Raw genomic sequence first — 15,536 nt, forward strand, 5'->3', positions numbered from 1 at the left:
CATGTAAACATACCATTCCAAACCATGAATATTTTTGACAATTTAAAATGTACTTTTGAAATAAAAAAAGGTATAAATCAAATATAGATATAGTGCTTGATTAAAAATCTATTATGGTGTTATGTCTTACATAGTGCGTAATAATTTATTAATTATTTGGACTAGAGACTTAGTTTAAATTGCATCTAGTCACAGAGATTCATGGCTTAAATGGAAAAAAAAAATCATGATTGCAGAGCCACTTGTAGCTTCACAGTTTAGCAGTAAAAATAACAAAATAAGCAGGGTCTGTCAATTAGCACACAAGATTTCCAGAGCTTTGTATGTGGCATGAAATAAAACCTTTTTTTCCTTTCTTTCTTTTTTTTTTTTTTTTTTTTTACAGCCGCTGCAAACAATAAATTGCCCTCACAAAGACAACTATAGTCAGGTCCTGGTGGTAAACTCACTTTCTGCTATGGTTTTGAAAGGTTGGCTCTTCCGAGTGTTAATGTTATGAGGTGTGTGTGTGTGTGTGTGTGTGTGTGTGTTTGCGAGTATGTGAAAGGCTGTGTGTGGTTTTGGGGTGAAGCTGCAGGACAGAACACCCTTTCACAGTGTCTTCATTTATTTGGATGAGGGAGAGACTTGCTTATTTTCTCACGGTGGTGGGTGTGTGCTACCGATTCAGAATGATTTAGCTATAATCCTGTCACATAAATGATGCAGGATGTCCTATTCTCAGGCTGAAACCAATCCTGCTGTCATGTTGTGTGAGTTTAAGGAAGTGCTAATTTCAACAAGATGAAGTCATAGGTGACTTGCACCACAGTTAGAAAGTACTTGCGTGTACGAGTACAGTGATTTATTATCTTGGTCATGACCTCATCTCTTGACCATTGGCCTGGTGTCACCCAGGAGACACAGAAGTATGCCCAAAACACTGAGAAACAGGGCACATCAAAGACAGACAGCAGTAAGTTTTATTGGCCTGATCTAAAATCCTTTCTTTTTATGCTGTGTATTGTGAAAGACAGAATATATTTCTTAAAGAAAGAGACTTGACTACTATTAAGGCTGCAATCAAACCCAAATATTTTAATAGTCGATTATTCATATGAATTAAATGTGGGTTATAAATCAGAACAGCTATAACAAATATCAATGGCATTTTTATTTTTTATTTTTTTCAGTAACAGTAAAACAAAGCTGAGGAACAGCTTAACTATTAACATCTTGTTACTCTACTGAGTTTCCTCTAGGCCTGATCTAATGATTAATCCCTGTTACAATAGCAATAACCAATGTAAATTACACATAAGTAATTTAATAAGGAATTTATTTTATGTAAAACCATATGATACTTTAAAATGGTGGATTAATACTTATTTTTCTCTACCTCTTTATCTAAACTGTATTAAATCACACAGACTTTCATTAATCTTAAGAACCCTAACTTAACCAGCCTCATTAAAATATGAAATTGCTTCACGTATTTGACTACTAAAAACTACTAATTTTTAAAAAAATATCAATCCCCTTGTATGAAATGTAATATGAGGCCTTAATGTCAACTTTTGAATATATTTAATTCTGAGCAGGAGCTTTCAGGTGCTTTCTTTTTTAATGTTTGTATCATTAACATGCCGCTATTTGCGCAGACTGCATTATATCATGCACCATGCTAGCTTTTTGAGTGAGGCTATCAGTGTTTTGACTCCATTTTCGTTGCCGCCATTGTGCAAAGTTCTATCAGTGAGAGAGAACAGGAAGACAGCGCAAAACAACATCAAACCTTTTCTCCGCATTTGGTTTGATGTCTCTGTTCGGCTTTTCACTATCTAAGCAAGACGCCTGTATGTTGCAAGTGAAATCAGACGATTTGTTTTTCATGGCTTGTTAGAACTGCCTTAAGAGAGTCGGGTCTGAAAAAGGTTTTGCGCATGGAGTTATGTGGAGCAATAGTAGCAGCACTGCTTCTGACCCCAGGGGCTTCACTATGGTAATGCAAACAGAAAGACGGGACTGTGTGGCCTTATATTACAACATGATTCTGTTGTTGAATATATGTAAAAATCCATGTTGATCATTTTTCATAATTGACATTATTGAGCATTTTGACTTTGAGGCCCTATCTACTGTATTGAGAATTAATGTAGATTATTAGATATCATTGAACATCAAATATATTTCCTAAAACTGTTTTTTCTTTGTATTAAGGTCAGAGGCACTGAGGCACATTTTGAACAAATGTTGTAGAAAGTGATACAGAGATGATGGCAGGTGGATGACATTTCAGATTTCCGTACTTACAGCAGGGTTGGGTCACATGTAGAGAGTTTAAGTAGGCCAGAGAGGGAGGAGTCCACCAAAACATTAGCATCACACATTGGGTATCACCCTGCGAGTCCATAGCACCTTCAATGAGAGTAACAATGGCCCATTCAAAGTTCCACTCCCTGTGTTTGGCCTCAGTATTTGGCAGCCTCTCGCTAACTCGTATTGTTTGGTAATGAGGCTAGATCATTTTTCATTTCACCTTTATTTAACAAAGACGTCTGCTTATCTGCTTTACAATGCAGGCCTGGCCAAAGGCCTGAAACCATAGAAGATAGAGGGAGAGTGGTTGAAGGGCACGATGAAATTCAACACATATACATGAAAAGGCAATACAATTACCATGCTATTGTCAAAATGATATTCATATATGTCATCAAGAGAATTATGAGTGGGTATACTCTCAGAAAAAAACTAGCACTAAACTGCACCTTTCCTGCTCTCAAGAGTACACATCCTGTACCTGTATGTACCTTTCACATAGAAATGTGGATGTAATATACCTTTAAAATGATCTAAGTACCACAATTAGTTTTTGGAGAAAAGCTTCAAAAGTACACTACATGCACCTTCCTAAGTAAAAGATAGGCTACATTCTAAAGGGACAAAAAGCGTATCCTTGTGTGTACCACCCCAGCAACAAGGAAAGGTAGGTTTAGGGCCCCTTTTTTCTGAGAATGTACTTAGTGGCTTAACAGAGATTCCTAGCTAATCAATTTAGAGGATGTGGTGTAAAGAAGGAAGTGGACAGAGGGTAGACCACAAGTTTGTTTTCTCAGGAATACTCTGGCTTGAATGTGGCAAAATAACAATTTTGGGAAGATTATTTTGACAAGTGTGCTACATTTCCATGGTCTGGCCACCAGAATTATACTAATATGTACAAAGAGGACTCTTACTGTCTTGCTTATTTTCATAAGTGCACTGGCGTCTTTAAGATTGGACCATGGCATTAGCTGCATATACACTTTCAATGTGTTTAGGCTCTACAAAAAAAGGGCTGAATGCATGGTATGTAGAAGAAAGGCTCGAGGAGAGAGAAATACCAGTTTTTCCAGCATGTGATATTTAAGCAGAGGAAGCCTAACAAATGAGAGTCATTACTCTTGCCCATCACATCCAATAATAGCCTGCTACTACTGATTGATTTTCCTGCTTAAACATATACTTTTTAGCTGGCATTACAATAAGCTGACTGGAGAGGACTCTACGAGAGTGAAATATTTGGAATTCTTTCCCAATGAATTGTTGTCGGCTAATCACTCACAATATTTATTTAAGAAACCTAATAAGCAGAAGTGAAATAAATCATGAGAGATACTATGACTGCTAGTCTGCTAGCCATTCCAACATCTCTTTAAATTTACCCATTTGTATTTTTCAAACATTTATTTAGCGTACTGCTGATTCTGATCAAATGCAGATGCTTGCCAACATCTTTTCCGATCTCCCTCCGCAGATGCTATAGTTCAGCCTGCTTTGTCAGGTGTCCTGAAAAAAAAAGTGCCGCAGTCTGCAGTAAACCATTTCTTTTTGAACCAAGGCTGCACAGTGCTAATGAATATGAATGTGAGGCCATGCTACAAGCTCAGAGCCTGGGGCTCCTGCTTTCTGCTATTCTCGGGACATAATAAACAGGGCCCACGCGGATGAGTGAGGTGCAGGGGTGCTGCTGCTGTCAGGAAGAGAAAAGAGGGTTGAGTTGAGCCCCTACTGCCCTGAGGCCCACTACTTTCACACGCAAGGAACTTAAGATGTGCAGAAAGCCCCTGGGATGTGGCATGTTTGTGGGTGACAGGAGTACATTGAAAGGGTTCTCATTTTTTTATACTTCCATGTTCTATTATGGTTCAGATAGTGCTCTTGTTTCATGCAGAACAGAATGTATAGAATGGACAACAAACCCAATGCATTTTCACACAGCATGTACACAGACTTAACACATGTACACACATTTACCATCTTTGTAGGTAATTATACATAAAGTGAATACTTTGGCAGAAAAATAATTTAAAAATAGCACATGTGTTTGCTGAAACTTCCAAGAAGTCCTTTGTTGGATGTTGTGTTGTGTTTTTTCCTTTTCTTTTTGTTCAATGGAAAAAGTAAGTGCATGCAGCAATGAACAAGTAATGAATGCTGAGAAGTTCAGGTCAGGCATGCAAGTGCAAATACTGACTACCTTTAATAATGTTTTTGCCAGGAACAATTGAACACAAACAAACACATAATCAGAAATAGTAACACATAAACAGAGGAAAGAAAGGTACTTGGATAAGGAAACACAGAATAAACAAAGAGACCAGGAGAACAGGGTTAGCAATCTTTGACAAAAACAGGACAAACAAGACAGTGTATACAAGTAGACACAAGTTCTAATGAGTAAAGAACATGTGCAGGAAACAATGAATCAATGATGTTAAAGTGGTACCAGAGCTATTGCTGACCAATCAGCATTCAGCATTCAATGTCAGTAAGAAAGGATTGAGTTCCAGGCTAAAAGCACATATACAGCACTACTGTAATACCCAGCATGTCCAAACAGCACATTACCTATTATTAGCAAACTATTTTGACATACACTTTAAGCCCAGAGACAGAATAAACTTTCTGGACGTCAGTCAGCACTTTGACCTCCTTTCACACAATATATTTCTGCAGAAGAGTACCACAAGGAAACAGTAATACAATTTGTCATGATACTTTACACAGATTTCTGTCCTTCCTGTAATGAAACACCCATGGACACAATGGTATCATACAAGAAATGATACAATGTTTTCACCAGAAACAATGATTTGATTGAGGGATCAAATGTCCTAACAATGTGTTCTTTTGTTCATTATTGCACAGTCTCTGTGAGGATTTCACTGTATATAGCAGATAGAGCTCTGTTAAAACATAAAATTCTGAATAATTAAAACAAGATTTCAGCATGTGTAATGTTTGGGTCCCTGTTTTCAAAGTAACCCTAAGCTGTTTCTTTATTTCTTTCTTTATTTATTGTCAAAGTGCAAAAACTTACTGCTGTGGTTTTGTCTTTTGATTTAAGGGCCAATGAGAGTAAAAAAAAAAAAAAAACAACAAAAAAAACCTCTTCGGAAAATCTGAGTTAGTTTTGAACCCATGACAAGCATATGTTATTGAGAGCCAGTATACAAATACATGATCCAATATACAAATACAGGCCATGCAAATTAAAGGAAAGTGTATATATTCTTGACAAGCTAAATAGAAAGCTGAAGTTACTGAAATTACAGATTACATGTGCTCAGGGATGCTCAGGCAACACTCGAAGCCTCTTGAATCTGCCAGAAAATCTAGAGTTATGGCATGTTTCACTGATCAATCACTGATCATCAGTGTTTCCAACATCCAGTCACTGATCACCAATGTTCCCAACATCCAATCACTGATCCTCAATGGTCCCAACAACCAATCACTGATCGCCGTTGTTCCCAATGACCAATCACTGATCATCAATGTTCCAAAGAACCAATCACTGATCACCAATGTTCCCTACAACCAATCACTGATTGCCAATCTTCCCAATATCCAATCACTGATCGCCAATGTTCCCAACATCCAATCACTGATCACCATTGTTCCCAACGTCCAATCACTGATCGCCTTTGTTCCCAACAACTGAACACTGATCCTCAATGTTCCCAACAACCAATCACTGATCGTCAGTGTTCCCAACAACCTATCACTGATCATCTTTGTTCCCAACAATCAATCACTGATTGTTATTGTTCCCAACAACCAAACACTGATCGTCAATGTTCCCAACAACCTATCACTGATCGCCATTGTTCCCAACAACCAATCACTGATCCTCAATGTTCCCAACAACCAAACACTGATCACCATAGTTCCCAACAACAAATCACTGATCGTCAATGTTCCCTACAACCAATCACTGATCATCAATGTCCCCAAGAACCAATCACTGATCATCACCAATGTTCCCAACAACCAATCATTGATTGCCAATCTTCCCAATAACCAATCACTGATCACTTATATTCTCAACAATCAATCACTAATTACCATTGTTGGTCTCACCCATGCACTTCTTTGTTCTAAACTCAGCTTAGCTATATTTATAAGTAATAAAAAGCTATATATACTTAGCTATATATGCTTAGCTATATTTATAAGTAATAAAAAGCTATATATACTTAGCTATATATACTTAGCTATATTTATAAGTAATAAAAAGTGAGTTAGTCCATCCGTAACCGCTTTATTTTATGTTTATTTCCCAACTATTCACTACCACTGCTTCATTTTGTCTGCGCTCTTGATAGAAATTATTGAATTTTCACATGTGAAAGTCCAAGAACAATGATTTTGTTCTGTAAGGAGTAAACCTTAGAGATCATTTTACTCAATAATGTCTGAATACAGAATTTTTACTAACTAAAACTCTAAGCTTCTTCCAAGCTTAATAAATGCAACTGAGAGCTGATCAGCAGTGTTACAAAATTTGTATTACCTTTGGACATGCTTGTTAATTCCTCTCTCTCTCTCTCTCTCTCTCTCTCTCTCTCTCTCTATATATATATATATATATATATATATATATATATATACACAAATGTTCTATTGTCTCTAACTATTGAAGTTATCAAATAGTTTTAGCTTAATGTTACTCAAAGATTGTGTGTTATTTCATGCACATACATTATCTGGTACAGTATAATTATAAGCAGCTTCATTCAGTGCTTGTCTTCTGTTAGCAAGGTTTACTAGAGGAAGGTGATGGGTGCATGTAGGATTGGGGAAACATGTTGTCAGGTGGTTTTGGGTAACTTTAATATATAGTTTGCAAATACGCTATATGACCAAAAGTATGTGGACACCTGACCATCACACCCATACAGCATGTGGGCCTTCCCCAAACTGTTGCCACAAAATTGGAAGCATACAATTGTCTAGAATGTGTTTCTATGCTGTAGTATTAAGATTTCCTTTCACTGGAACTAAGGGGCCCAAATCTGTTCCAGCATAACACTGCCCCTGCGCAGTGAGGTCCATAAAGACTTGGTTTGCCAAGGTTGCTGCGGAAGAAGCTGAATGGCCTGCACAGAGCCCTGACCTCAACCCTACTGATCACTTTTGGGATCAAATGGAACACTGACTGCATGCCAGATCTTCTTGCCAAATATCAGTGCCTGACTTCACTAATGCTCTTGTGGCTGAATGGACAAATCCCCACAGCCACGGGCCAAAATCTAGCGGAAAGCCTTCCCAGAAGAGTGGAGGTTATCATAACAGCAAAGGTGGGACTAAATCTGGAACAGGTTGATCAACAAGCCCATATGGGTGTGTTGGTCATTTGTCCACCAACCTTTGGCAATATAGTGTATGATAAAATAAAAAATACCAACCAAATACCAAAGTCACTCTTTCCCAGACAAGCTTGAGTGACTGGCTTCATGCTATTGCTGTTGCTTCCTTCTGTCTCCTTTCTGTCCATCCTGCCAGAAAAGCAGCACTACACTACAGGGTATTGGAACTTGACGGTGTCTCGCTATCAGTTCCAGCACTTAAGCACTGTGAGTGGTGCCTAGATAAGATGAGTGCAGAGAGGGATGAAAAGATTAATGAGGACATGTGGTCACTAAATTCAAAACAGACCCATATATGGAGAGCTCTCTACAATCCCCCAAATGTTCTTTTATAGCTTGTGGAGCATTTATGCTGATTACTATTATTCTGACCTCTGGTTGCTTTTATGGTTGTTGGAGCACAAAAATATAATTGTTACACAAGTCCATTACTGAAAACTGAATGTGTACAAAGTTGTTGCTTCTAAAATCCTCATATTATTGTGATTTGTTTAATAAATGACAGTGTGGTGCTGATAAGACTTTCTAAAGTATTCAGTCTCTAAAGCTGAATCTATAATCTTTTCCACATAACCTGTACTCAGCACAGTGGCTCAGCAGCTCCAGGGTCCCCGTTTTGATCCTAAGCTCAGGTTACTGTCTGAGTGGAGTTTCACATGTTCTTACTGTGTCTGCAGTTCAGTGTGGGTTTCCTCTGGGTTTCTGCAGTTTCCTAACATCTTCCAAAAACCACTAGGTGTGAATATGTGTGCAAGATGCTGATTACTGCAATGGATTGGCAATGGACTATGAATTCATCCGGAGTCTCCACGCCTCATGCACAGTGTTCCCAGGACAGGCTTTGGATCCAACACAAGCAAGACCATGACAGACCAGTTACTGAAGATGAATGAATAAATAACTAGTACTGGATATTTTAGAGCTGGATCTTTATCTATAAATACAGTATACCACAGCGCTGTTGAATTCTCAATTCTGATTGGTCAAAAGTGTTGATTCGTTTTCTATAGCAGTAGCTCTTACAGTAGTTCCAGCTGTGAGGCAAATCCCAGGTTTAAATGAATGTATTCATTCTAATACTTTATTGTTTCTGTGGTAGCAACTTACACAGCAATGTCTTCTCCGCTAATCATTTATATAGTCAAGCTTCCTGTATAAAGACCTGAATGTTTTGTAACGGTCAGTAAATGAATAGGAACCAAACTTGTTTCTTGGACATTCCACAACAACACATATAACTATAAATAAGTATGAGTTGTCATTCTTTAATTAATTGAAAAATTTTATTAATGGCAAATTGCTGTGGTATAAGAAAAAAAAAACACTTTGATTACTCAGATTATTATTTTAGTTGACATTTTGTACATGTATGCTGGGCAATAATCTATTTGAGGTTGTTAGTGGTAGAGTTTTGTGCCATATAACTGCAAATTTCAATGTATTTTGGTACTCTATTAAAACAAAAAAGTAGACTTAAAAATAACTGCTGCATAGCAGTCACCTACAGTGTTAGAAAAAGGATTGTGATATTTGTGTTTGACTAGACCAAGACCAGGACAGGTCTAGTCACTGAAACCAATGCTCACTATAATGACAGTTGTGGTATGCAGATTTATGTAGGTATTGATGGAGCTCTGGACTTGAGCTTGTGTGACCTTGCACTAGAGACCGGACCTGTGCAGGTCTTCTATTCACTGTCCACAGTGAGGACAGATCAGGTGCTGAAACTTTGCAATAAAATACCGGAGTGCCTCTAAGCAGTTAGTGGACACCTAACACCAAACCCCCACACCTGCCAACAGATCACATCCTGCCCCCCTCCTTTTCTCAATATTTTTTGCTAATTTTTCATTTTCTTGCTTCCATGGTATTATTTTACTGCCAAAATGCAGAAGCACAATAGGTTAATCTGTTTCTGTCATACAAAAAAAACACATTCACATGAAAATCTATCCTGTTCACGCACAGATTTGCATAGAACCTGTACAATATTGTATGAGTGCACTATAGATTTTATTGTTTTTTTTTCTTCCCATCTGGAAAATATGCCCATCTGTTCAAATTTATCTTCCACTCTCTCAATTTAAGTACAACAACCCTGCCAAACATCAACCAATCAGAATAGGTTGCAGGTTTTCACTAGTGAAATGTTACTAACACTTACATTCTCATTAGCGGAGAAGGCAAGAGATTTAAAAGCTTTTGAAGTTTTTGTAGGTATGACTTGCATCGTTCCTACATGTACTGGCTGTTCGGCATGAATCAAGTAATTGAAAGAACTAATAGTATTTCACAAATATGTGAGCCCTGGACAAAAACAGCCTCTATGACCTACCTTTCCAGTTGTCATTGAGAATTTTCACACTTGACCCAAATAACTGAGACTTCACTCGGGACAGATTGTGGTCTTGTTTGGGGGAGGGGCTCATAATCACAGATTTGTTTTCACACTGAAGAATTCCTTCTGAACCGTGGATCGAACGTGCAATTCTATACATCACTGTTGTGTACATAGGTGTGCAAATGGCAGGTTTGCAGAAAAGTTCATTGAGTGATCCAGTCCTATGAAAGTTTGGTTTCATGTATCAATAACCATAACAACCCTTTCCCTGGCGTCGCAAAAGTAGATACAAGAAGTATGGAGACAAGTTAAACCGGTCATGTTAGTCGCCATGTGGCGCCGAGCACGATTACCTTCCACACGTGATGTGCATGCACCATGGTTCAGCTGGAGCAGCCCTCAGACCACTGTTTATGGGATAACCAGGGATCTGCTCCCAGGCTCAGAAGTAGTTTCAGTAATAATGTCTATACCAGGGCCCTATTTAGAGAGCCCCGAGTACAGAGAAGATTGCAAGTGTGAAAATTTGAGGTCCCTTGAGGACCCATCTGCCTAGGACATCTGGATAGTCAATCTGCTATTCCCCTGCAACATGATGTAATCATACCTGCACTTCAGAAGAGCATCATATTTTGACCTATACTTATGCTCTTACTTGTGAGATGTTTAATTCTCTATTACTGTTTATAATACTACATTTATATTCCCTTATACAATCTGCAGTTCTGCTCAAAATATATTCCACCCACTTCTTCCTTAAAATTTGTTTTTTTGTTGTTGTGCACAGTTAGTGTTGTGTACTGTTGTCATGTCTTTCCTCAGTCATGAGGTTCGACAGGATTATGGGACCTGGACCAGGGTGCTGGGAGCAGGGTAGGACTCTTTTTGGTGGTATTCACATATTATTAGTTTATTTGCTACACCAGTCGTACAAGCCAATGTTCTTACACAACCTTTGTAATTGGTCCCAGCTCAGTGCAGTTAAACAGTCCGGAGACATGTCACTCATTTATATCTTGCTTTGTCTGACAGCAGCGGCAGGAGGTGGAAGTGTATTACATTATTTTAGTAACATTTAGTAATACATACAAGAATTTGGCTGTTACACTTTGTTAAGAGCTGCACTAACTTTCTGTTCGCACTGAGCTCAATGAGAGCTAGACCAAGGCCGTTTCATAAACATCACTGTTGTTCTGTAAGGGATGTGTAAATATAGTCACATAAGTAATTGCCTTTATATAACCACGACTTTGGAAGGTACACCAAAAACTCAGCAAGAGATGAAAAGCCCCACAAATAAGATGTTAATCGTGGCTGCACATAACTCAGAATAATGAATGTACTTAACATGTAAGTCCACAAATATTAGCTGGGATAACATTTGGTTAAACTTTGTTCAAAGGTAATTCAAACAATTCTTGCTGTTTACTTCAGTATTTAAAGAACCTGAAAAAGCTGCCAGGGGACTCAGCGGGTATTGGGCTAATGCCACACTGATCAAGCTGCTCCAGAGCAACGGAAACAAGAGCCCAGAGTAGAAATATGTTACAAAAACAGCCATTATGGATGAAGTAAAACACATGGTATGTGATATGTTTTGCTTTAATTTGGAATTTACAGCTTTTAGAACCCTTAGTTATAATAAATTACATTAATACATGATTGATATGTTTTAATCCTTAAAACAAACATCCTGTTCTTTACTTTCCCTTAACTTTAAAATATACTGGGATTTCACCACCCAGCTGTACATACCATAGTTCATTATTATCCTAACACCTTATATCTTATATCTTACAGCATAGGTCATGGAACAGGCAGTGGGAAAAACCCAAAAAGGTGCAAGTCAAAACCAGTAAGTACAACACGAAAGCGGAAACACAAAACACAGGAGACAAAGGCCCAGAATTGATGTAAAAAATGCATGATAAGACTTTGCAGTAAAAGACTAATCAAACTAATCAAAAACTAATCAAAGGCTAGTCACAGTCCAGATAACAGAGATCCTTTATTAGTTCTTTACTATTTAACAAGTTCTAAGAGGGTGAAATATAACATTCACGAAATAACGTTCCTATAATGTTCCAAAAGCATTTGCTATAAAAATGGTTTGTTTCATAATGTTATGAGAGTGTTGCTCACACTTGAAGCAACAAAATGGAATACAAACATTCAATTAAAAAACCTATATTTAAAAAAATGTCATTGTAAATATAAAATACAGGTGATTTTGAGGCATCCTGAGGCATTACCCGACATCTACACTCCTGGGCCAAAAAAAAAAAAAAAAGGGCCAAGCCCAAAATGGTAAATGTTAAGCTTTTAACGGTCTTACCAACAAATCATTGATCACACTACTTTCTCAGTTAGACAAAAATGAACAGGTCATGAAAGTCAGTATTTACATTCCTATAAGTAAAAAATGTGACAAACGTGAACAACAGTTGTTAGCATCCTGAAGTATGCATTTAACAGTTAATCCCTTGGTATGCCAATGCAGAAAGTGCACACAGAGGTAAGATTTATCTGTCCCTCAGTCGGTTTTAGAGGAGCTTAAGAGCTAACCTGAGGGTTAGGATTGACTCTGGAGTGCTGTGGTCAGGCTCAGACTGTGTTTAGTGAAAGCAGGTGTAGAACCCATGCTGTGAATACAGGCATCCCTCCAGCCGGAATGAGCCCATGATTTATCAGCCTCCATACCCCTTCAGACTAAACGTCTCCATGAAGTGGGTTTTAAGATGTCTGCCTCACTAACACATGGCCACAAACAACTACAGCATCAATGAATATTGTCTTTCTGTCCTCTAATAAATTCTCGGTTGTTCTTACAGCCCTTCCTCACTGCCTTTGCTGCTCAAACATACCATGCAAAGAATGCTTCCTGTTTCTTTTATTGTATATCATGGCAAGCCCTCCATGAAACATCATTCCAAGTTTAATACCTCTAAAGAAAGTTTAATAGCAAATGAGTGGAAGAGTGATTGTGTTATATTTTGCGTAATAACACATCATCTCACAATAAATTGCATATAAAGCTTTGCCAGCCTTTACCTTAAGCCTAATTCCACGATATATCATTAAAGTGAAAAGGAACAGCCCATGTTATGTACGCAGAGGAGTGAGTCAGCCATGATGGATGATGGAATTGGGGGAGTGAGAGTGCGGCTAACTGCTGGCAAACACACACCCTGCAGCAGTGTGACGGCTGCACAAAAGAGGTGGCCAGAGGTGACGATGCGGCTTGCCGCTTCCCTTTTAGTCCTTTTCCCCTCGAGTGTGGGGCTCCAGTGAAGCCTGAGCTCATCTATCATGATAAAAGTACAGGAGGAAAAGGGGGAACTCTCTAGTGGGACTCCAACTCTGCAACGGAGTGTGAAAAGGCCTTTATGAGAGAATCTGAATGAATGCCAGATACCTGCTTCCTCAATGCAGTTATCACAGGAATGTATTACGGGTGAACGGATTTTACACCAAAACAGTGCAAAAATGTGCTATTAGTTGATAGCTTGCACATGAGGTATTTTAGGTTGGGTAGAGGTCACGCCAAGCATTGGTGTTTCAGAGGAGCTGATTGAGACAATTTTGTTTTATTTTCCTTACATGTCGAGCAGAAAAACAGGTTTTAACACTTCTGAGTGATGAATATCATGTTTTCAGTGTCTCGGTGTTATGGTTCAATCTTTGTACTAAAAGTGGAACAAGAAAATTTCTCTAACAAAATAAATACTTACAAAGCAGAAAATACAGTGAATATAAAAAGTCTACACAGCCCTGCTAAAACTGCAGGTTTCTGTGATGTAAAATGAAACCAAGATCAGATCTTTTTCAACCTTTACTGTGATATAACAAGCAAGAAACTTCAAGTAAAAAACAAGTAGAAACGTTTTGGGATATAAAACACCCTTATATAATGGAGCACGTGACTTATATATCATATTAAAGATAAAAAAAAAAAAAGATCTGACATGCTTCATTTTTCATGTTTCATTTTTTACATCCTTGAAACCTGCAATTTTAACAGGAGTGTGTAGACTTTTTGTATCTACTCGAGATTATTTTGACCTTGAAGCAACAAAATGGAATACAAACACTTAATTAAAAACTTATTTTAAAAAAATTTCATTGTAAATATAAAATACAGGTGATTTTGGTCCTGAGGGATTACCGAACATCTACACTCCTGGTAAAAAAAAAAAAAAAATGGCAAATATTAAGCTTTTAATGGTCTTAACAACAAATCATTGGTCAGAAAATTAGCAAGAATTAAACAAATGCACTCCTGAGAGCCCCTGTGCCACCATTTGCTCATTTACTTTGCTGCAGTGAAGTGTTTGTGGAAAAGCTAGAAACAGGGAAATTCACTTATATAGTCTCCTTGTTCACAAAAGTAATATTATGATAATGATTAAAATGTTTGATGTAAAATTTGAACCAACACATGCCTGGCTGTACAAAATTTTTCCAGAAATATCTTCTGGAATGTTTTTTTTCTTAAAAGATTAGTCATTAGTTGGTTATCTGCCACACTTGATGCATGGCCACAAGGCTTATACATTTAAAGAAATCAAAGGGAAAAGCTAGGTCATACTAAGCTTCTTTATCTATTTGTTTAATTCTTGCAAATTTTGGGCTTGGCCCATTTTTTTGCCCAGGAGTGTATTATCACGAGAGAGTTGCACAAGTGTTGAAACGTTGCAACATGTGGAACAAAAGTGCCACCATCTAGAAACTTTCACGATGTGTGACATATCACATTTCAGCCTAAAGTCAGGAAAAAGGCTTGACAAGTTGTGGCATGTCTAACATTATGAATCAGTTTAGACCTGGACGAGCGGGACTACACTATTCCACAGAATGGTTCCATCTAGTATGCTTCAGTGTTCTTTAGTTTGTCAATCTGAGGAAGCATTGAAACAGACGTGCTGTATCCCAATTCACCTACTTATACCATGCACTAAAAGTATGTACTGTTTTTGTGAAGAAAAGGTACATACTTTTGAGTGTCTAAAAGAGTATGCAAGTACTGGGACATCATGTAACGGAAGAGAACAAATAAAATATAAAATATTTTTTTTACCAGTGTAAAGGGAGTCATTTCCCCAACAGATAGAATTCCAAGTAGAATCCTTTTGGCAAGCTAAAAGCCCTTAACTATCCAAAGAACCTTTAGAGACCCTTCCTTTTTTTGTAAGAATGTGTATAAAGGGGACTTCCAAAGGACTCCCGACATTATTGTCTTTTCTGTCCATTTTCTGCCAAATGGAGGCTTGGCCTGTCGTTTGTGCAGCAGGGTCTCTGAAGTTGGTCACAGATGGCAGACTGACGGTCTCTGAGGCCAACAGTTTCATCAGCTGCCATCATCCTGGCCATTTCTCTCAGTGTGTGTGTTTGTGAACAGCTACTTCTGGGAGACACACGGCTGCAGACGGGCCGCTGAACGCGCGCGCACACCCACACACACACACACACATGTGCACACAGTTGACAGATGGAGAGAGAGAAGAAAGGAAGAATATAAGAAG

The sequence above is a fragment of the Pangasianodon hypophthalmus genome, chromosome 2 (genome assembly GCF_027358585.1).
Source record: "Pangasianodon hypophthalmus isolate fPanHyp1 chromosome 2, fPanHyp1.pri, whole genome shotgun sequence".
Lineage (NCBI taxonomy): Eukaryota > Metazoa > Chordata > Actinopteri > Siluriformes > Pangasiidae > Pangasianodon > Pangasianodon hypophthalmus.